Source organism: Triturus cristatus, chromosome 3_2, assembly GCF_964204655.1.
Source record: "Triturus cristatus chromosome 3_2, aTriCri1.1, whole genome shotgun sequence".
NCBI lineage: Eukaryota > Metazoa > Chordata > Amphibia > Caudata > Salamandridae > Triturus > Triturus cristatus.
The window spans coordinates 161,661,476-161,685,511 of NC_140584.1; the positions used below are offsets into that span (position 1 = coordinate 161,661,476).

At 44.5% G+C, this 24,036-nt stretch overlaps 1 protein-coding gene and 1 long non-coding RNA gene across 2 annotated transcripts in view; one reads left to right on the forward strand and one right to left on the reverse strand.

The window, feature by feature from the left end:
• LOC146856942 (uncharacterized) overlaps positions 1-1,845 on the forward strand; it is a 385,883-nt gene extending 384,038 nt beyond the window's left edge. The window contains exon 3 of the long non-coding RNA XR_014979833.1: positions 1,745-1,845. This is a non-coding gene — a long non-coding RNA (uncharacterized LOC146856942). The remainder of the gene's footprint in view (positions 1-1,744) is intronic.
• Positions 1-24,036, reverse strand: part of UBE4A (ubiquitination factor E4A) — a 218,920-nt gene that overhangs the window by 189,931 nt on the left and 4,953 nt on the right. The gene's annotated exons all lie outside the window — the stretch shown is intronic.

The window sequence follows — 24,036 nt, forward strand, 5'->3', positions numbered from 1 at the left end:
ACCTGCTAAGTGAATTTCCTTCCATAGGATAACATTGGTAATTTGATCAGAAAAATCTTCTAAGTGTCAACTTTTAAAATAGCAAAATATTGCTTAAAAATCACAACAGTAACTAAAACGAATTTACTCACTTGTTTCCAAGAACTGTTCCAGGACTGAATCTAGGATCCAGTCCTGGAGTTAGAAAAGTAATCTTGAAAGTAATCAATTGCATATAACTTAAAATTCCCATTGAGCTCAATGTATTATTGTGTTTAAAATAGCATTGCATATTGCAACAAACTGTAACAATTACCTGCACAAGTCAATGGCCTATTGCAAAGTACTTAACTAAAGCATCTCATTCTGAGAAAGTATATTTTAATACCTATTGTTGGTTCTAAAATAAAACAAACATATTTTTTATATAAACCATTGGCCTAGAGGAGTTCAGTTGAGTATTTGAGACCATTTGCTGAATGAGTGTGTACAAAAAATGCTTTACACTGTCCTCTGATACTGCCTTACTGCTCGACCAAGCTACCACTTTAGAGAGTAAGGTTAGATCTAACTTTAGCCTCTGCCAAACCTCTGGTGACTGTGGACTCTGTACACAGTGTACCTATTTGGGAACAGTATATACAGAGCCACTTTTTCACAAAAGGTGCTAACAGTCCTGCACACACGTTCTTAAATACATGTATAATACCGATCGTATCAGACATGTTTAAGATACGACCTAACATTTCTGAGAAATGTACAAGGCAGTTTGTATACAAAAGGGTATGTATCTCCGCAGAAGTCTTTGCGACTTGCAGATCATAGGTTTCTTTGGCCGAGGTCAGTGGCACTGTTTTCTGTAAAAGATTAGCTTTCATTCTGCTTAGATTATCAATTCGTATAGAAGAGCTGTTCAGTGAAGGCCACAAAGGCGACTCCTGACTGTCTATTTGTGGAAACAAGACTTGCATACAGCAAGTGACCCTGGACGTAACCGTAACTAGATATGGAATACCTGGCAACATGCCACAGCAGCTGTGATCATTCAACATAATGCAAGTCCTGTTAGAAAGTTGGCTAAAAATTGGATTAATCAATGCAGCCGGTGAACCTTGCAGGTGACAGGATAAGTTTGTAGTGGAACCATCACAGACCCCGTGTAAGTTAATAACCTGACAAAGAAGAGAACCGCTTAGTGTGTGTTCACAGTTTTCACCGCTAAGAAACACTTCACGTTCCCCACTCCAACATCTGTGTGTGTAAGGTAAATTCCAAGATGTCTTGATGTATCCTTTACCCAAACTTTCATATTTGCCTACTGGTATATGTTTTAGGCAATACTGAAAATGGAAAGTTGTAACAGGCAGAGTAATTTTACCATGTATGAGCCATTCAGTAGCTGTTTTTTCTGCCACTGTGAATGGTAATTTTTCCAGTTTTTCAATGCTCAGCACAGTGTAGTCTGCTCCCTTTTGTGCCAGTCTGATCAGCGAGATTGAATTCTGAAAACAGTGACGTAGTGTTGATTAAACGCCAAGGCACATGGCCTGCACGCAGGTTTTGTAGCGTCCAGCCCAATAGCAAGATAGAACGTAGCGGAGACTGACCATGTTGCAACATGACCAAGTCTTGTTCCATGATGTCTATGACAGAAGACACAATGCAGTCCATTTAATATTTTCTGGACGACAGTCGTTAACCCATTGTCTACTACAGAGAGATTTCTCTAAATTAATACGATCAATTTCTTGTATTCTTTCTGCAGTCTCTCCTTGGGTAACCTTCAATGCTTCATCATAAACAGCGAAGATACCGGCATATATGAAACATTTGACGCAGTGTTCTTGGACCTAGCAAGAAATCCCTAAGGTCTGCGCCTTCTTGAAGTAAAGTTAAGTGTTGTTTTACATCCTTCAGTGTAGATTTCTGTAGCCAATCAAGGCAAAGTTTCCCTACACTGCATGTTGTTACTACCCCTGGATGCGGTCTTTGGACATAGCGTGGGTCTGGCCTGTTAAAAGTGAAACCTTGTGTTTTGTTCAGGAATCGATCTTGACAGGTATTCGTGTCTGTGGGCCAGAGCAACCATTTTTTCCATGCTGCATCTGATCTGTTGTGATGTCAAATATTATGTACGTCGACCTCCCCCTGTGTAGTGCTATTACTTGCAGGTGAAGGTATGGACAGAGTGTTAATGTCTTATCTTGGCTAATCCAAGGCATGACGATTGTTGGACAGTGTCATGCAAAAACATAATTTGCTCAGGGATGATACAGGCTCTAAACAAAGCTTCTACCCCCTGTACTTGCCAATCTTTTGTACCCCAGACAGATTTTGTCTCAATGTTGTCTTTCCAAAAGTCGAAACCCTGTCTAGACAGTTGGGCAATAAAAGCTGCAGAATAAATCTGTTTTGTATTGGTCAACATTTTTCGTTCCGGTCTTGTTCACATTTTGAAAGTACAACGATTCTGGATTAGACAAATTGTAGCCTGAAAAATATGGAAATTTCATTGCAAACGTTTTGAGCTACCCTTCGGAGGTGTAGGGCAATGTTCCTATTGGTTATACATAAATACATTTCTAGGTGTTGCAGATTTATGCAAGAAATGATGACCATAATGGTTATAACAATACATTTGTTCATAGTCTGATGAACCTATTAAATATTCATGATTAGTGAATACTGTAGACATCTCTAGATCAGACATCAGGTTATTAATAGTCTCGAAGTCCCAATCATCAGAAAAAGGTACTAGAGGTAATAAAGTCACTTAATGAAATCTTAAATAAATGTGGAATCTTCAAAAGCTCCGACGGACCAAAAATATATTGAGTTTGGTCCCAAACTATACCATCATGTATAGGAACGGCTGTGATGTTCACTGCTGACAAGTCACTTGCTTCACGATGGGATGATTTGTGGGCCTGGAGAATTAAGTTCACTCTTTTACTTGCTGTGTCCATTTGAATAGATCTTCCATTTATCAGCATACCCAGAGTTAATGCCAGAGATAACCAAAGTAGAAAGAAGAATAGTCCCAAAACAATCCATAGTGAAACCAGATAAGTCTTTTTCAGAAGATGAAAAAAGTCTGTTGCTTGTTCTTTGAAAGCTCTTTGCGCTGTTGTCGTTTCAGGTTCGCTGTGATCCTCAGAAAATGTGTCAAAGTTCATGAAATAGCCAGAGGCAGTTCTGTCAATGGTAGGAATTGCATCAGGATTCGTTGAATTCGCTGGAACCAGTTGATCACTTGTTACTTCGTTGTAGACATGTGTATCAGGACGAACTGTTATTTGGGTCTCAAGAGGAACAAGTTCCATAGCTTTGTTGCTTAGTCCTTCATTTCTCACTGTAGAATCTTCAAAGGTGATGAGTCTCTCAGTTTGAAGCTCTTGGATTGTAGCTAGATGTAGGAAGGTGGAATCTGACTGCATGGTTGCCCCACTTTTTTTTCTGGTGTTTTGATGGTTTTTGACTAGTCTGGCTGGGATCCTGCTATTCAGGACCCCAGCCTATCTGCTTACTCCCTTAAACAACTTGGGAGTGCATATTAGATGCACTAGTGATTGGATACTGTGGTACCTTGTGAGCCCCTAGTATATGGTACCTTAGGTACCAAGGGCATAGGCACTTCACAGGCCTACCAGGGGCTGAAGCATGTATTATGCCACCCCTGGGAAGCAGACTAAATCTGACACCACAGGCCTGCTACTGCAGCCTGGGTGAGGTAGTGTTAGCACTCCTCACTGAGATATAGGTTCACTATTTCTCTACCTGCACACACATATAAACCTATCAGTCACCCCTAAGGTAGGCCCTATCAATCCTGAGGGCAGGGTGCTTGGTTTCCATGTGAGGGGGTGCCTCTGCCTGAGCAGGGCCCATCTGCAGCTCTCAGAGTCCATTCTCTGGGGCTGTTTGTGAATGCAGTCAAACCATATACTCTTAAGTGCATTATAACCTAGCGGTAAATGCTAACTTTGGAATGGCTGCATCAAAACATGTCGTGTTTGGTGTCAAGCGCTTTGGAATCATACCCCCACACCAGTAACTGGTGTGGGAGTATGATCCCACCCTTCTAGAGGGATAGACATGTACCCACTGTGGAAACACAGTAGAATCCTGAAGAGCCCTGGTATCACAAAATGGATGCCACCAGTCACAGACACTAAGCTGCCCTCCTGCTGATGACCGAAACTCGCAGTGGAGGAGGCCCAACAATAGGCATCCTGTCACAGGGAGGTGTGGTCACCTCCCAGACAGAATTTAGTGTATTGGGGCTGGGTGGGTGCACCCTAGAGTGCTTTGAAGTCCTGCACTGGGGGGGATCAGTAGGCTCCTCTGTGCATATGCCAGCTCAAACCGGTTCAGGGGCTACCAGCCCCTGCTCTGGCGCGAAACTGGACAAAGGGAAGTGGGTGTAGCCACCCACTCCCCTGACCCTCCCATAGGTGGGGTCATAGAGCTAGTCTCCTCCTTCCTTCTAGTATAAGTTAGGGAACCCTTGCCATTGCAAACTAGATATCCCTGGACGACGCTCTGAAGAAGAATCCTGGACCTGCGACGTTCCACTACCTCTGGAAGACTGAAGAATCTCCCTTGGAGTCAAGGAGTGACTCCCCTGCTTGGCCGGCACCAAAACTTTGAATCAACGGTCGCAAACTTTCCCACTCCCGGCGGAGTTCGAAGTCCCTGCATCCTAGGAAGAGGATTTCCTGACTTCTCCAAGTCCATCGTGAGTCCCCAGCGACGCAGACGCAAGTGGACCCCACGAGTGACGAGGAACCGCAATCCCTGGGTACCGTGCACTATTTACGAGTGCAACCCCTTCACGACGTTCTACGAACCTGTGCTTTGCACCACGTGTGGCCCAAACCTCCAGCAGGATTTCCACCGAGGATCAGAGGCCTACCCCGTCCCAAGTGACCGTGGGCCCGTGTTGAGTGAATCCTCACGAGGCGTCTTCGCGATCCCTTGCCAGTTGGCTTGTGGGTCCCCAGAAGACTTTTCTACAAAACCAAAGGGCTCCCCTGGTTGCCCCAGGCCTGCCCTGACTTACCCTTGCTGGTCTGCACCGCTTAATTTTTTACACTTTCCACGAGACTTGCTGTTGCCAAGGCTTGTTGGCTCCAATCTGGTCGCAGACACCTCAGTAAGCTGCAGACTTCGTGGGACACGCCAAATCCAGCTCCTGGTCATCGTCGACACCTCCTGGACCTCGTGGCTTAAGAATCAAGACACCCGTGATCACCTGAAATCACCCGACGACTGTGGGCATCCATCTTCCTTGCCCCGGGTCACTGCCAAGTGACTTTGAACACTGTCCCCTCTGCTTTCAGGTCTTCCTTCGTCTGAATCCAGCCTTGGATTCCACCGGACACCTCTTCTGTCTTCACAAGCAGCAAGTCTTCTTTGGCTCCCATTGAAAACGACGCCGCGACCTGACACCAAAAGAAACCTATGCACCCGGCTTCCCTGGGTGAGTTAACTCCAGCACTACGGTGCTCCTGTGTGTGTTGGCTCTAGAACAACTTACCCTGTAAGGGTCTGGCTTGTAGACTCTCCTGAAGTATCCTAAAACTTTAAAATTCCAACCACGACTTGCTCCATTTAAGTCAATTGGGATCCGTGGCTGTGTTCTCACACTGCATGCGTCTCCCGTGGGTCCTTTACTTACCTGCCTTGGGTGGATTAGTGAGGCCCCAGCGCTTCTGAAGGCCCTAGGCCTGGTCCCCTCGCAAGTCGATATTCCCAAGTCTCTTTTTTAGTATATGGTCTGGTACGCCCCTAGGGCCCCAGCCATATTTGTGCTTAACTTGTTGTGAAATGTTGATTTGTGCATACGTCCTTGACTTCTAATCTCATAAAGAGATTAGTAGAGTGTGTCTAGTAATAAATACATATATATTATATATATATATATATATATATATATACACACACACACACACACCTGTGTCGTGTCCTTTCATTTAGTGATTCAAGAGATTATAAAGGTAAAACAAGCTGCTTTACATTCCTCTTAAGACTTAGCCTGAAGACTGCTCTTCACATCTACCACTAGGATAGCTTTCTCTAAAAGGTTGTCTTAAACCTATCTACCATAAGAGTCGAATTGTACTGGTGCAAGGTGTCCACTTTAACTAGTGAACAGCATATACCAGGCCAACTTCTCACACTAGAGGAGTGCGTCTGCTACATTGGCGGAGTCCATTTGGCCTACTGTTTAGTATCGTCACATAGTGTGGTTTGATCAGGTCGATGGACACAAATCTTTTCTCCTTTTTACCAGCAAGGGACAGCAAAAGTACTGCTCTTGATCCGTGGATTGCTAGGACAGGTACTGGTTGTCTGTAAAAAGGCACAAATTCCTTCTTGTCCGCGATCTTTTCTCTGACTAGATCACCAAGCTTTGGGATCCAGGTAGGCCTTGCTGGGACGGCTGGTTTTTCCCCAGTGATGGTTGGCTTCATGAGCACGTTGCTTTTTGTTCTCAGTTCATTTAAGTCCTGTAAAACATCCAAACGATCTTTGATATCAAATTTCTTATTTTCCATCACTGTGCCTTGAATATCAAGGTCCGGTATCAACATTCTAGTCCCAAATAGGACCTCATATGGAGTGACACCCCCTAGAGAACTTCTTGGCAAGTTATTAAGTGCGCATTGGATCCCTTAAAGGTGCTTGACTCACCCATCACCCGTACCGAATACCCTAGCTGTTATAGACTGCTTTATGTCCCGGTTTTTTCTTTCCACAACAGAATTTCCCTCAGGATGGAATTGAGAAGAATACCGCAATGCTACGCCCAAACTGGCCATGGCTTCTTTGTAAGCTCGAGAGCTAAACCAGGACCCTGGTCAGAATGTAGTGTGCCAATTGCGTATGTGCCAATAAAGACTCGCACATCTTTTATAACAATTCGAGTGTCAGCCGAGCGCTGACGCCATATCCATAGTAACCTTGACTTAGTGTTTGTGGGATTGCATTCATCCACGGCATTATAATATAGGGATAAATATTATTGAGGTGGTTGTAATTATGAAATGAAAACTAAGTAGTCAATTATTAAATTGCTATAGTATCCGTCAATCAGTATATTACAATTGCCAAGTATATTTACAATATATAATTTTAGGACAATGTATTGTATATTTTATATTATTACCACCAGTCAATCAAAATACGCCTAGAGAAAGAAAAAAAAAAGTTGCACGAATTATAGTCGGGATATTACAGTTGCAATGTTAGCACAAATGCACTTTACTTTTTGTTGTTATGGTCTATTGTCGAGTATATGGAGGACACAATTTTAGGGTTATATAAAGTATATTTTAAAAACATAGCTATTAAGAATTGTTACCACAAATGCACCTTACTACCTAATGTCCTCTATCGCTGCTAAGTCAACTGTGTTAAATTTCCTTTACTTAATGTACATAATGGATTTTGTAAACTTTGTTTTTATGCAAATTTGACGCAGTAGCCGCCAATAATAGGAATTGGTCAATTATTCCCATGCTCTATGTGATTTTGATGCTATATTGTTGTTCTATTCTCATTGTATATGTGTGGTTGCTATTGACTGTAATGATTTTAATTAATCGACCAATAAATTTACACTATTATGCATTCGTCCACGATTATTCTGGCTAGTTCTTGTGGTTGTTCTGTTACATCAAATTCCCTTAATTTCTGGCGGATTGCCACTGATGCTGCTTCTCCTTTAATATTAGATAATATTATTGTTGAGACCTGGTCGAAATTTTTAAGAAACTTCATACCTAAATTCAGAGCAGGCTCTGCCCCGTATTCGTTTTGAATCTGTTTCAGGACGTCAGGTATTACCGCCATAGACGGAACACCATGTGTATTTGTGTAGATTGCAGCAAAGACTGTGCCCCAAGTGGTGCAGTCTTTCAGATGTGGTGTGATCCCCATTGGTAGACAGATTGTTAGAATTCTGTGTTTCTCATAAGGGCTAGTATTAGGAAATATTGCTTCGAGTCATTTTTTGAGCTTTCCAGAATGGAATTTGTTCACCTTTTGTGGGCATTTTACCCATGACTGCGTGTAAAGTCTGTGGAGTGATTTTTAGCGCATTCCCCTGGTGAGTATTATGCTGTGGAATAGCTAATGGTGGTTGGACTGTAAAAGTCCGCATGACATATTGAACCAATTGTCTGTAAATTTTAATCAACTCTTTGAGTTGAGCAAGTAAGTCTACATCTGACATTTCTTCAATGTCAGGATGAGGTGTGTAGCCGGCTAAAATCGTCCATGTAGCTCCTGGTCTACCTAGTGGACCGAGCCTGGTAATGTGATTGTAATGTTTTAGGGCACCTTTAAACCAGAGCTCATGCTCCTGGTAGGAGAGTGGAATGTCAATATCCTCAAAAGGAATACATTCCTCAGTTGGATCATCGTCTTTGAGAAGTGAAACATTTTTGTTACTGGATTTGATTCTGGGAATACTATCCAAGAACAGAATACCTCTGTCTTGTGCGATTCATGTGCCTCTATCACAAAAACTGCTCTACCACCTCTTGGTGTTCGGCCATGTTTTATAAGTTTTAGAGTGATGGCTCTCCTTAAATTTGGTTGGATGTGTATAACACCCGCTTCGTCTTCATTAAAACCTGTAACGTCAGCCGCAGCTGTACCGTTTTCAACGACAACATCACAGTGGTCGGATATTGTTTAATGAAAAATTCAGAGCAAGTTTCAAGGGAACAAAGATAAGGTGCCCAATATTTTGGAACACTCTATCCTTCAACGTTTAACAAACCAAACAGCTAATACATAGGATTTTTGTCCTACTCATTTATGGCGGATATTATCTCTATCCACTCCAGACGTCTTATGGAGTATTAGGAGTAGGGGTCTCTGAGAAAAGCACAATTTAGTTACTTCAGTATCTAGTGTTAAATTAGTGCCTTACCAAACCGCTGGGCGCCATGTAGTGTAGTTCCTATATCCCGGATAGGCTCTGCGCATTGGAATAATATACACCATAGATTTGACATAGGACTGAGGTCAGTAGGTCTCGATCGAGTACATTAAACTTAATTACTTGTGTGTGCCAGCTAACTCAGAGGTCACTAAAAACTACTCTAATAAACAAGAAGGGATTGGTTTCTGACAACCGCATAAACAGGACTACTTTGTTTCCCTTCGAGTCGGAACAATCTCAGAACCGTGAAAACAATTGATAACAGTTTCACTCGTGCATGCTTAGTTTCTACAGAGTTGCACAGAAATAGAGAGACGGGCATTTCAATAAAAAAGGGTTTATTGAACAGTCTTATTTCTCGTGCAAGAGATATGAACTGCTACAATCGTAAGACAGGCTGCGATGTACAGAGTTAGCAGTAAGAAAAGAATACTGCAATAGCATGGGTTGTAGCTATGACATATATTCATAAAATACATACATAAATGACACAAGCTAAAATGTGATACTCATCTGATGCTTCTAAATAGTTCTACCCCAATGTACCTAACCTAAGTGTAGTACGAGGTAAGAAGTAGGTGCTGTTTTCTAAAGTATAGCTAGCTATAGTTCGGTTTTGCCAAGAGTTGCCAAAAGTTTCTCCAAGTTCTAGTCTGCTCCATACCTTCGAATGTGTGAGGTTGGACTTTCTTTCCGGGACTCGATATCTAACACCCCGCAAGGGGAGTCAGAAACACTGGAGCTGGATTCTCTGCGAGGAGGATGACAGCTTCCGGTCAGTGCATCAGGCGGGAACTCGATCTCCTTCCGAACTTGTCGTGGCGAACCACAAGTAGGCAGTCAAGCTGGACCGTACCGGAACCGTGGTTTGCCAGGGCAAGTGCAGGTATATTTATACCTTGAAGGTGTTTAGGAATGCCTGTATTGACGTAAAAGTCGGGCATCGGAACGTCATGAATGAAACCCTAAGGAATAGATGCTCATGCATACTAAATGAGTTCTTGGAGAAATCAATATCCAAGCAAGGGAAATTCATATAGGCTTAAGTCTGGTTTTCCAAGAACTCGTGACGTGGATGGACGGATGTAGACCATGCCTGTATTCGGTTAGCATGGATAATGCCTAAATAAGGGCAGGATTTTCTATGCCTAAATAAGGGCAATATGAATTGTTCCTATACAAGGGCATAAATCGAGAAACCTCTATACGGAATCTAAATCTACACACAACACCTCAAGACCTGAGCCCCCTGTTGGGAGCTCCCGGACTTGTCCCCGAGTAGCCCTCTGCTGCCTATTTCCAAGAGGCCCCCTCCTTTCTACCACATAAGGCTACTAACCAGTCCAGCACCGCAGCACCAGAACTCACAAGGGCAGATCGGTCCTATATGCTGGTGGATCTTTGGTCCTTGACCCTCTACCACCTTACGACTGACAGGGGTCCCATGAAAAAAAGTCTTGCAAGTATATGTATGCAGTGAATGTTTTTACTCCCATAAGAAAGCATTACACAAACTGGCAATAAATGATACACTCAATTAATAAATCCGAGACCAATTTATAACAATAGTACTTTGGTATATTTATTTACTAAGAGCAGAATCCTTTCACAGAAGCGAGCAATTTCTTAAATAAAAACACTTTTCAGTTTCAAAAGTGGACACTTATTGCAATTTTCAGTCTTTGAAATGTTGACCTATGGGAGGAAAAGAATAGTACGGTTTTGTAGGTTAAGTACACAACTTACAGTTCCAGTCTTTGGGGTGTAGGGTCAGCAGAGGGCAAGGTTCAGGTAAGCACTAACACTGCATCACCAGCAGCACAGGGGAGGCCGGGTGCAGAGGTTAAATCTGAGGTTAGGGTCCTATGTTAACCCCTTCAGTGCCCATGACGAGATGGTCTCGTCATGGAGCGCGGTTGCGCTGTGCCCATGACGAGACTATCTCGTCATGAACCCCGCCCGCTAATGCAACGACCGGCACAGGGCGGGGAAAGGGCGGGGCACTGAAGAGGTTAACCAACAAAGACTGGGGGGTGCCTGAAGACACGCGGCTTGCAGATAAGTTAAGCAGCTGCTGGGTTCAAGCTTCGGAGGTTTAGGCAAGCACAGGGGGGTACAAGGCAGCACAAAAAAAATCACATGCACCACCAGCGGCACAGGAGCAGTAGGGTGCAAACAGTGTTGCACGCCCAATGCAAACAAACAGAGGAACTCTGTTTTGAAAACAGGCTGCAGGCATCAAACTGGAGAATGCACGAAGAACACCAGAGACAGCACAGGTAAGCTGGGAGGCTGTGGGTCGCAGGGACATTCATTCGAGCTTCCCAAGGCCCAGGGGCTTCGGATGCAGGGGTGTCCTTTGACAGAGTCTCTCTATCTGGAGCCGGTCATGGCTGAGGGGGGGTGGGGGGGGAGGGGGGGGGGTGTCTTTGGATCCACACGGCAGTGGCGTTGTGGAGCCCAAGAGGGGTAAGCCAGTGCTAGACTTGGACTCAGGATTGCTGGGGAACCTTCTCTGGATCGGTGGGGCACCCCTGGATACAGGCCGCAGGAGTCGATGCAGAGCGGTCATCTTCAAGATGGTGGGCACTGAAAAATGTGCTTTACTACGGCTCCTGCACCTGAGGGGCAGAGTTGGCAAAGGGAAGCACACCTCATATTCCTTCTCTCCCACCCAAAAGTGGGGGTTTGAAAGGGGCCTGTCATCTTTTGCTAGCAGAAGAGGCTGGGGTCACATCACTAAGGCGGCAGACCTTTTTTAAAGCTTCTCTCTCGAGAACTGTGCCTATCGGGCAGGGGGGGGGGGGGGAAGAGACACTTCTGCCCAGGTCAACTCTGTCTCGTCATCCTGCTTCCACACCCGCTGCCTCCTACGTAAGACCTTCAAATGGATCCCCCCTTGAACACAGAAAGACCGTCACTCATGCCCCGGTCACCAGCAGACTCGACTACGGCAACGCACTCCATGCCGGAATAAACAAAAACCTCACCCGCAAACTACAGAACATCCAAAACGACGACGCAAGACTGGTCCTCAACCTGCCAAGACACTGCCACATCTCCCAGCACCTGCGCACCCTCCACTGGCTCCCCATCAAAGCTAGAGTCACCTTCAAGATGCTCACTCACCTTCAAGATGCTCACCCACGCTCAGAAGGCCCTCCACGACACCGGACCAGCATACCTGAACAGTCGACTCAAATTCCACGCACCCCAAAGAACCCTACGATCAGCCCAGCTCTCCTACTCCGTGGTCCCCCGCACCAGAAAGACCAGATCGGGAGGCCGCTCCTTCTCCTTTCTCGCGGCCAAAGCCTGGAACGACCTTCCGCTCCACCTCAGACAGACATCGCCCCCCCCCCCCCCCATCTTCGCAAGACACCTCAAAACCTGGCTCTTCGACAGACCCCTTTCTTGAAGGACTGGAAACCGCCCCCCCCAGCGCCTTGAGACCCTTACGTGTGAGTAGTCGCACTTAAACAGCTGACTGATTGATCTGCTTTGTTTCTGGCCACAGAGAGCAGAGGCTCTCCACCCAGGGGTTCAGGAATAGGTCTGGTGGTGGAAGGCTGCCTAAAGCCAATCAGAGACCACACATGGGTTGGTAGGTTTACAAGGGGTACCTCTGTAGTCCCCTTTGGGTACATGGTTTAATAAATCCAACACTGGCTTCAGTGAGGGTTTATTAAGAGGAGTTGTTTTGGGAAGCCATTATGGTGCTGGGGAACACGAGCAGGTTGACAACTCGGCAGGGTGTGACGACTGTCCAAATAGTGGTAATGAGGTCGCTTGAGAGAATAAGCCGCAGGCAATCACCCCACCGGTGGGGTGACGACTGGACGAGCTGATTCTAGCTAGCAAGTCCCAACCAAGAGGGAGGTCTGTTCTAAGGAGGTTAATACTGGGGCATCATCTGCCAGCAGCTGAGGGGGAGAAGCTGTGCAATTTGGGATAACTGTGGGTCACTGCTGGCAGAAACTTTAATCCCCATCATCTACTAAGTCTTACACACGCAGGTATTAGCGCAACGTTGACCCGCGTGGCCAAGGGCAGGCCCATCTACGCCAGTCGGAGCACAGAGGAGGCTGGGCTGGGCTGCCCCCTCCCCCTTCTAACTCCTGCTACTACTACTTATTTTAATTTTTTCCTCTTTTTTACACAGCAGCTATTTTTCCAGTCATTGTTAACTAAAGGGCAATCGGAAGGCAAAGCCTAGCGATCAATGGGTCGAGAACATGAATACTCTGGACTCACTTTTCACTAAAGCTGCAGATGTCCTGTTTAAAGAGACTGAGTTAACCACACGTCGGCTCTCCGTAGGCGAGGCGAGACACCCGCTTCAAATTATGGACACTGTGGACAATGTTTTAGTGCCTACAAGCAATGTTTGCCCCAGCCTCTCAATGTCAATGTTATAGCTCAATTCCTCTTCCCTTTAGGATCTATTGGAGGAGATTGTGGTTCCCCCACAGAACCTCCAGTAAAGATAGAGAGGGGGAGGGAAATCGTATAAGCCCTCAAGAACGAATACACAAGCAAAGGAAGGAACAAACCCAACTATCCAGACAGAGATTGAGGCCCTATGTTAAAATTGAACAGGCCATCTGCCTATTCCTTCAAACCCTACTTGATAGATTAAAAAGGATTGAAGATAGTGTTACCTTAATTAGCATGAGAGGGGTTGGAACCCAAGAAGGGGCAAATAAGGTACCAGAGGTTACACAGGAACTCCCTCTGGATTTGCCAAACCTTAACACCAATGTAATTGCTTCTTCTCAGCGATTGGCAATGAAGTGCTGGGCACTCTCACGTAGCCAGACACAGGGCGGCCTGGTGGACCCTGCAGGGGGGGGGGGGGGGGGTGGAAGGTTCCATCAATCTTACTACCCAGACAATGCCATTGAATCCAATAAGATCTCTGCCAACCCGAATACCTACCCACTGTTCCCATCCCGCTCACGCTTCCCCAATACCCCCAATTCCTCCAAGCAGTGTCTATGCCCCACAATCCACTCCTGCGACAGGGGGTGGGGCAGAAGGTTCCTTTTTTAACCAGAACAGAAGCTGCAAATAGAGTGGGGCAGCTTCAATCAGGGGAAATCTGGGAGGGAGCCAAGCGTCTGAAGACCCACTTAAATTTAGGACTTCGCCCAGCAGCTTGTCCCCATGTTATTATTCTGGCAAACACCCCCGAATTGAAACATACACACTCATATCCAACACAGCAAAAGATATTTAAAGCCCTACACTGGATCTCAAATTATCAATATAATCATGGCTAGGAGGGATGCGTCGGTGGGTAACTCCACTAAATAACTCAGAGGGGATTGCATAATAGTACATTTCAATGACCATCACCTTTTGAGGTACTGTTCTGGAAGGTCTCGAAGCATGTGATTGACAGAGGAGAGAAAGGTTGGCCCAACAACCACTCACCCATCCTGTAGCTAGCCCCCCAATTGTTAGTTACGCAGTGGATTCCGGTAATGGTACGAGAAGAAGAATAACCTGGAACATAGCAGGGCTCATGTTGAAGCTGTTTGACCCTGACTGGGTTAAGCACAGAAATTCTTTTGATCTAATAGGTCTAAGGAAACTTGTGAAATAGGAGCGAACACCATCTTGAAATTTTGGCCCATTGACACTCCAGCGATTCCCTCAAGAGCAGGCAGAGCGAGGAAGGGGGGGGGGGGGGGGGGGGCTTCTTATGTTGATTAGAAATACTATAAATCTTAAAGTTTTTGGCTTCTACGAGTCCCCTTTCTACCACCTCTTAGTGTGTGAAGGTTCTGGAGATACTGACATGCTGCTAATTAATTATTACAATAATAACTTCAAGAGTAAGATGTCACAGGTGACCGACTCACTCGAGAAGGAGATGATAACTCGGATAGCCCATCATCACCCCCTTAACACTGTATGGATGGGCGACTTTAAAGTCTATAGCTGAGGTAGGATGATAAAAACCAATGTGTGGCTTAATGGATGAAAGGGGGGGGGGGGGGGGGGGGGAGTAATACCACATTTCTTACACAATTCCTATGGTAACTCGTTAAATATACTTTTGACCATAAGGAATATGGAAATCATTAACCCCACTGGCGAGATCACTGGTCTCCTCAAAAAGACATTTGGTTCTAGCATACAGGGTTCTGCTCTGGAATATCTTGTGGTCTCGGTCCCTCTAAAACCTCTTTTTGGCAACATTAAAACCCACATTTCAGATTTTAGGGCCCACGCCGCAATAACTTGTCAACTTAAATGGAACGAAAGATCCAGTCATCCATTGATGAGACTTCCTGCACGCTACATCGCAAGAAAGAATTGTATAGTTCTTAAATGGGCTAAGATAAATAGGGATGAACTGGTTCCTTTGGTTGCAGTCACTATTCAGAGGGACATAATGACTTGCCTTGATCCGTGTACTGATCCCCTTAGTATAATACAGGCCTTTGAGAGAATTCTGAGCGAAGGGAGGCGTAACCTAACACGCCCAATGTCGTCTCTTGACCCTGCGGAACCCCAATGGTTCATGCGGCCTGTATTAAAGCACTCAAACTTCACATGGCCCTTAGAAGTAAACCAAGAGACAAGGTCTCGGTCAGGCACACGAGTCATCAATTCAAGAAAGCCAGGAAGGCTAGGCTGGGATCCTTGAATGAGGAGGCTTGGGAAAACATCAAACATGCAGCAGCCTCTAAAAATACAAGAGAATTCTGGGCTTAAAATAATTATCCTTTTTTGAAATGGGGCACAGGCCCAAACCTAAAAGTACACGTGGACGAAGGCACCTGGGTGGAACATTACCACAGTATATATGGGATCCCCCCTGAAGGGGGAGAATACCCTCCCAATGGTGAAAGTAACGTCCCTTTACCCCCCCTAAAATTCACTATGGCAGATGTGGATTGCTGCAATGCAGCAGCGCCAAGGCCCCATGCCTTGAACGAGGCCCTATAGATATATTTTTTGATCATTCAGCCCTTTGGGTACCCCTGTTAACTAATGTGTTCAATGCAATTGCGGTGCTGGGGCCGTCGATATCATGGGGAAAAAAACATTCTTCCCATCGACAAAAAAAGATAAATCATTGCCCACAAATTATAGGTCCGTCTCTCTTTTGGACGGCACAGTTAAATTAATGGGGCGGCTATTATTTAACAGATTAGAGGAATGGGACAAAGCGAAAAATATCCTAATTATGGTATAGTACAGATTTGGGAATGGGACCCTGGACCAATATCCAAATCTGAACCGGATTACAGCAAAGTACACCATAGCCAAATAGGGCAAAATGTACATGGTGTTTAGGGACTTCTCAGCAGCTTTTGATAGAGTCACCCATTATAAACTTTGGAGAATTATGAAGGAGAGGAGTATAGACAAGACAATTATCTCCTTTATCCGTCAACTGTATTCACAAGCCTCGGCGTGTATGCGGGGGGGAAGCCGATCAATAGGAGAGTCCAACAGGGCTGTGTCCTGGCCCGCTTTCTATTCTCCATTTATACCAATGGTGTCGAAACAACTCTGGAAGATTCTACAATAGATGTCCCTATAGTGAATAAAATGCGTACCCATATCATAATATATACGCAGATTATGCTGTACCAAGGACCGGGGTGGAAATGCAAAACCTTATTGAGGAGTAGGTCTTATTTATGTCATCTTTAGACCTCCTAGTCAATGAATCTAAAACTTTTATCCTGGTCACAGGGAAATGGTCCAAAATATTACCATCCTTTTATAAAGCGGGGCGCAGTCGAAATCACCCAAACCTTTTCCTATGTGGGTGTTTTATTTAATAGCATGGCCACTTGCACCAATAGGGTAGCTAACAGATGTCGTCTGTTAGGAAAAAAAAGTATTTTAGACAGATTTGCTTTTATACAAAAAAACTAGGGTCCAAGCCATTGAAGGCAATTCAAAAGATCTAAGCAGCAAAAGTGATTTCCGTAGCCACATATGGGGCAGGGGTTTGGGGTCTGGCAAATGTAGATGCCCTACAAAGTACTGAAGAATCCTTCTTCAAAAACCTTTAAGCCCTCCCTAATAGTTGCTCTAATTCGAACATGCATCAAGAGCCCCTTATTGATTAGATACGGTGCGCCTTGCCCGGATCCTAATATGGCACTCACTGAAGAGAAAGGAAACTGGTCTTTACCCAAAATATCAGACTGTTTAACCCCTGACCACGTACAAAAGGTTGCCTGGATTAAATAGGTTAAAGGCACACTGACCACCCTGGGATTGCAGTCTTTGTTTATGAACCCAGTTAACTGTTTGTTGACCACGAAATCCTAAATTAAAAATGTTTCTAATAGATGGAACAACAGACATGAAAGCAACCGTAACAAATTCATGGTTTTACTGTATTCGAAGATACCCTCTTTCCCCTATGATGTAAACTCCTACCTAGTGTTTGTCACTAATGCACAACATCGCTTTATACTAGTAAGATTTAGACTGAACCTCTTCCCGTGCATGCTGGGACACCCTACAGGAACTTTTCCCCCAAACACGCTGCCGGTTTTGCCCGCGTGATGGTACATCTCCACAAACTAATCTACACCTTATATTTTTGGGGGAATTTTATATGGTGCACCGCAAAAGATTTATCTTCCTTCTTATGCGAAAATACAAATTTACGCAATGTCGTCCTGCTCTATATTTCCTTCAAATGCTGTCTGATCATCTTGTGTGCTACTGTGTAGCATCCTACTTATGTCTATCAATAATGACTAGGCAATCTACTCGGTAGAAAGCTCCAACCGAATCTCCTAACCACCTACCCAGGTAGAAATTTTTTGATTATCCTTCTATCTTTTATTAATATGGACCGAAAGTTTCATCTTAACCTGCTTTTAATAGATCTTATTCTGACCTACTTAAGGCTCATTTTATCGAAATTATGTATATTATGAACTAACATTCATTTAATTATTATAGAATGACTGCAACACTGCTATATTAATTTATGATACCTTGGAGTGCTTGGCGGACACTCGTGTGAGGTTTTAGCTCCCATGTTTATAGCTGTGCTTCATTTTTTTTTCTTCTACTTAATATCTGTGCACAAGTATTTGTTGAGGTTTCCTTCTTCTGCAATTTCTGTACCGATGCAATTTGTAATTTTCCAGTATATGCACCACTACTTTATGGAAATGTAGTTTATGTTGTAATGTACTTTTATGATCTATATTTTAATTAGATCGAATAAAGTGATTTGATGATGACTGAACCCCAGTGCTAGCGAGGAGGTATTCAACAATACAACCTCAAAGCAGAACCAAGCACTTCGCAGAAGGGCAGTGAATTTGTGCAGCGAACAGTGGTAGGGGTCAGGGGATTTGTACGGACTACTGGGAATTCATTCTCTGAACTGTGAGCATTGAAGTATTATTTGTCATGTAGTAGTATTGGGCAGCGTAATACTGGGGAAGTAAATGTGGTATGAACCAGGTTAGTTTTGATCTGTTTGATATGTTCCGAGTGACATCAGGTGATGATGTGGCATTACAGCCAGAGCTGCCGACTTTGGAATTGGAGAATCAGGTTTGAGACTCTACACCTGCTCAACATCCTGAGCATATCACGTAACCTCCCCGTGCCTTAAAAAAAATATTACTGTGACCTTGTGAAATGTAACTGATGCTTGTGTAAAACGTTGTAATACTGTCGGGTCAGGTTCACGCAATATGAAACAGCCCAAAAAACAACACACACACACAAATGGAGGTCAGTGCGTTATACCAGAGCATACAAATTAAACAGGGCACAAGTCAGGGTACACACGAGCACACAGCGTCCACCCACTATATTCACAGGGTGGACGCCGTCCACCCTGCTAGAGGTGGGCCCCAATGAAATATTCTTAACTTGTAGTACCATGGAAAAAAAGTGTGGCGCAGCAGCCAGGGCGACTTACTCTGGAACCCCGGCGCCGTGTTAGCCCAGCACCATGTGACTCTGGGCAATACCTCGCTTAATATTCCCGATGGCCCCCAGCACCTTGACACCCTTATGGGTAATTGTTCGCCCTTTATAATATATATTACCTACTGGCAGTCGCCAGTAGGTAGTTATAGTTAGGACCTATTTTCCATAGGAGATCCGCAACAGTCTATTCCCAATAACTTTGGCGTCGGTTGACGAATTTTCGCGAAATTTTCAAAACTTTTGGCCATCTCCGGTCCGCTCTTATCCTGAAAGTCTCAGGGTGATTCGTCAAGCGGGGGCCGAGAAAAAAGGGGGGGGTCCCAAAACGTGTTTTCCCCATGCAATTTTCCATAGGAACCTTTAGTCGCAGCTACAGCCCGAACTGCTGAATGGAATTACACCAAATTTGGCAAAAAGGTAGCTCTTGGTTCAGGGTCGTGCCTTTTGGTTAAATGGTGTAAATCCGTTCAGTAGTTCCTGAGAAAATCAAAAGTAAAATCACATATATATCTGGGCGGAGCCTAACCACACATCTCATCGTGAGATCTGATTGGCTGTCAGCACTTCATCCAAGAAGTGTTGGCAGCCATCATGGGACCAGTATACAGGATAGCACCTCGTTAAAAAGCATTGCAGTTAATAGAAGGTTTTAAGACTTTTAGTTATATTATAAATCATTTGTTGATGTTACCATACTCATTTTAGGAATTGTGGTGTGTTCTAAGGTGATTTTACCAGGTCAAAAATCCTTCTGCTGTGATATCATGAATCATGTTTGAGAGAAAACTATTTTCTCATGCTTTTCCCACAGAGGTTTGGAAGGTGATCTATAAGCTGAACGGAGAGCATATTTTCTGTAAATTCACATTATCTTTCTCAGTCATGTGAGAATGAAGTCTGACATTCTCAGTAAATTATGTACATCCAAAAAGGGTAGAGAATGTCAGTTGATTCCTTTGTGTTCTACTGCAGGTTCCCAGAGTGTTCCAAAGAACAACTAGAGCGCTAACAGTCCTAATTATAACAAACGTATGGCACACCTGAAGCCATCTTGATTGGAATTAAGTGGTAACACTTAAAACATTTAATTTGCAAAGGAACAAAATGAGGGGGTTCATTTTGCCATAGAAAGTATGATTAGTGCTGCAGAAAGAAAAATTAGGGCACATTTTGACTTCTCAAATCCTCTTCTATTTCATAAAAAGATTCTGACATGCAGACTGAAACATGCACTTTCAATACCAGCAGCAGACTTCCCTGGTGAGCAGTAGCTTTACTACAGTGATCTAATGAGCAACTAGAGTGCTAACATTCAGAATTGATGGCAAATGTATGCCACATCTGAATAAGTTCTTGATGGAATCAAAGTAAAAAACTGAAAGTATTTCCTACTGAGGAGACTGCAGTAAATGAGGAAATTAGGAAAGTTCATAACAAATAAATCTCCCAAGATGGCCACCAGAGACAAAAGAGCCCAAATGCAGTACAAATTTCACCCAGATGTAGCCCACATGTAACCCAATGACAGAAAAGTGCAAAACACTTATTGTTTGTGTTTTTGCAGTTTTATATAGTGCAGACTTGTCAGGTATTGGAGTGCTTTACATGAGCATTGGTTACATCACACAAGAACAAGTTCATTTTGGTTGTAGACATGGGGAGATTAAGTGATTTGACCAGAATCACAGAATTTCTAGCTGAAGCAGAAACTCCAACCTGGCTTCCCAGTTGCAAAGTCTGCAGCTCTGGAAGTAACACCACATCCTCTCCCCTAAGTGCAACATTTAATCAAGTGGTCAACTGGATAAAAAAAAACAAAGATAACAAATAATTTAAAAAGGTGCTTTGTTGCTATTTGAAAACTCAGAAAACATGTCCTCATTTTAGTTTTTTAGAGCACTAACCATAATGTTGATGCAAATAAGACTCTCTCATATATGTAATTTCTAAACGAAATGCTCTAGGTATTACAGTTTTGATTACATCAAGATGACGTCAGGCGTTCCACACTTTTTAAATAAATATAGAATGTTAGCAATCTAGTTGTTCATGAGGATACTGTTGAGAGGCAGAGGCCAGGGGCACGGACTCTGAAAATTGAAGGCAGGTAGAGGGGTGCAGAGGCAACAATTTGACCGCACTGGGCAGGCAGGAAGGGCAGTGGCAGCACAACAGACTATGGAGGGCAGTGGAAAGGGGGGCAGGGGCAACAAACCAACAATACAGGACTGGCAAGAGAGGCTGTGGCAATATAATAGACCATTGTGGGCAGAAGGAAGAGGCAATGGTAGTACAACCATACATGCCAACAGACCCGATTCAGCCAGGAAACGTCCAATGTTTTTAAGCTCAAATGGGCTTTATTTGATCTGTCTCCTGTCTACAATATCCTCTTTTTTCAATGCAACTCAAAGGGGTAAAATCAATACCCCAGTGTTTTTTCAAAATCTCCCTCTTACCAAGTTCAAAATGTTCGCAAGTATGGTACATAGGATCATGGAAGGAAGGAGGTATTGGGGTAGGGACATGGACTCGGATAACAGAGGCCAGGAGGGACATGGAGAGGTGCACCAAACTGACCCTACCAGACAGGCATCAGGGTTTGCAGCAGCACAATACACCACACAGGGCATGCGGTACGGGAGTGCAGCACAACAATCCATAGAAAGCAATAGGGAGGGGACAGGACCATGCACTTGGACAACAGAGAACAGAGGGGAAAGAGGCAATGGTAGCTAGCGGACCATAATGGATAGACAGGAGAGAAAGCTGCAGCATAACAGACCATCAAGGGCAGGAGGGACAGATCAGGGGCATTACAATGGAACAGACAAGCTAGGAGGGATGGAATAGGGGTCTGCACATGGAAACAGAGGGCTGGGGGCAAGGGGGCAGGAGCACCAAGAGGACCATGGAGGTCAGGCAGGATGGGCACTAGAAGCAAGACACACCATGGAGAGCAACGGTGAGACTATGATGGCATACACACACAGACCATGGAGGGAAGGTGGGAGGGGGTCAGGGGCAGCTAGCTGCCCACACAGGGAAGGTGGGAGGGGCCGTGGCAGCACAGAAGACCATGCATGGCAAGCAGGAGGGTTATGGCTATGATGGACAAGAAGGAGGGTGTAGGGGCATGCACAAATGACCATGGAGGATAGAAGGGAGGGTCAGGACCTGGGCACAGACAAGAGAGTTCAAGGGAAGGGGCCTCACAACAGACCACACGGGGCAGGCAGGAGGAGCAGTTGCAGCACAATAGACCAGGGAGGGCAGAAGGGTGTGGCAGTAAAATGGACTATGGAGGACAGGAGGAAGGGGATAGGGGCATGGAATGTGGACAGGCAGGGTGGAGGTGGCAGGGACAGGTTACAGTCATCTGACAATGCTAGGCAGGTGGGAGGGGAGTGGCAGCTCAACAGAGCACTCAGAGTAGATAGGAGTGGCAGGTCCATGGAACATGGTGGGCAAAAAGGATGGAGCAGGGGCATGCACAAAGACATCGGAGGGCAGGGGGAAGGAGAATAGGGGCAGCAAGCTAAGCACAGAGGCTAAGCAGGAGGTCAATGATGGGGCCTAGAATTGGGCAATGGAGGGCAGGAGGAGTGGACTGGTACATCATGCTAAATGAAGGGCAGTGGCAGCACATCAGACCATGCATGGCAGGAGGGAGGAGGCTAGTCCATGGATTCAGACAACAGGGGATAGGGAGGAGGTGGATGGGGCAGCAAGCTAACTGTTCAGAGAAGGTGGGAAGGCCAGTGGCAGAACAACGGCCACACAGGGCTATAATAAGGGAGCAGGGACATGGACTCGGACAATGAATGGCTAGGAGGAGGGAAGGCAGGAGCAGCAAGCTTGGGTGGGGGGCAGCACAATGCCAGGCCCTGCTTCCAACCCCCCACCATCCATTGTGATATGCATCTTACTTAACGTTAAAAAAAAAAAAAAAAAAAAAAAAAAACCCTAGAAATTTGCTGGAAAAAAACAAACATTACAGGAACGGTATAGTTAGACTCAGATTTCACTCATACACAACCAGTGAAATTCAGCAGTTATAGTTAACTGAGTCAACTATAACTTACGCCCCCGCAACGTACTACTAATGACCTCAGATATTACATCATTCATGACATGGTCAGTTACATCACTCATGACATCTCTAATGAGCTGTGAATGTAATGGAACTATAATCGCTAGAACTTTATTTAGGGATAGTGTGTGTATATTAACACCCCTTTTTTCCCTTTTCTTTCGTGCAAGAACCATTATAATACGCAACGTGCCCAGATTAATATGGCCGATAGCCTTTCACTTTAAAGTAATGTGTAGTCCATTGTTTATGTTGATATTTGAAATTCTAAGTATGTTTATTATGAATAAGTCACGTTGACGAACATACAGGTATGGCGGTCACGGGGCAAGATATGCTGAAATGACATTGTAAGCATATCAACACTTGTTTTCCTTTCTTTATTGTATCAATTCCTGAATTTTCACATCGTGACCAGGCCAATATGGCCGCCAGCTTTTTGGATTAAAGTAATGCACTGCTGATGACGACACATATTACATCACTCATGACATGGTCAGTGACATCACTGATGACATCTCAAATGACATCACTGATAACATCATCTACGTGATCATATGATGCACCTCCTCACACCCTAAAATACAGACTACCATTCTCGAAACCATACACACACCAATACTAGTACAGCTACAATATTCTGTGCACTATACATGAAGACCTCTAATCAGCTACATAGCTTTGACACACTTTTAAATACTCAGTTAGTACCTATGCAGTCTAGGAATCCTTCTGTTTGTCCCATGCACTTCTCCATTCAACCACCCAGCACTATCTACCTATCCTATCACTCCACCAATACCTAAGCACTTATAAATTCAGCACGCGCTTTCTTTGCAACTCTGAAATTACTCCAGTTATTAGTCGTATACTTAAGGAATGGCGTAGTCAAAAACACAAGTGCATGTACAATATTTTGTTCACTATGCATGCACACCTCTAACCAGCTACAACCTATTGATACGCTCTTCTAAATACCCAGTTAGTACCTATGCAGTGTAGGAATCCTCCGGTCTGTCCTATGCATTTCTCCAATCACCCATCCAGCACTATCTACTTATCCCATTAC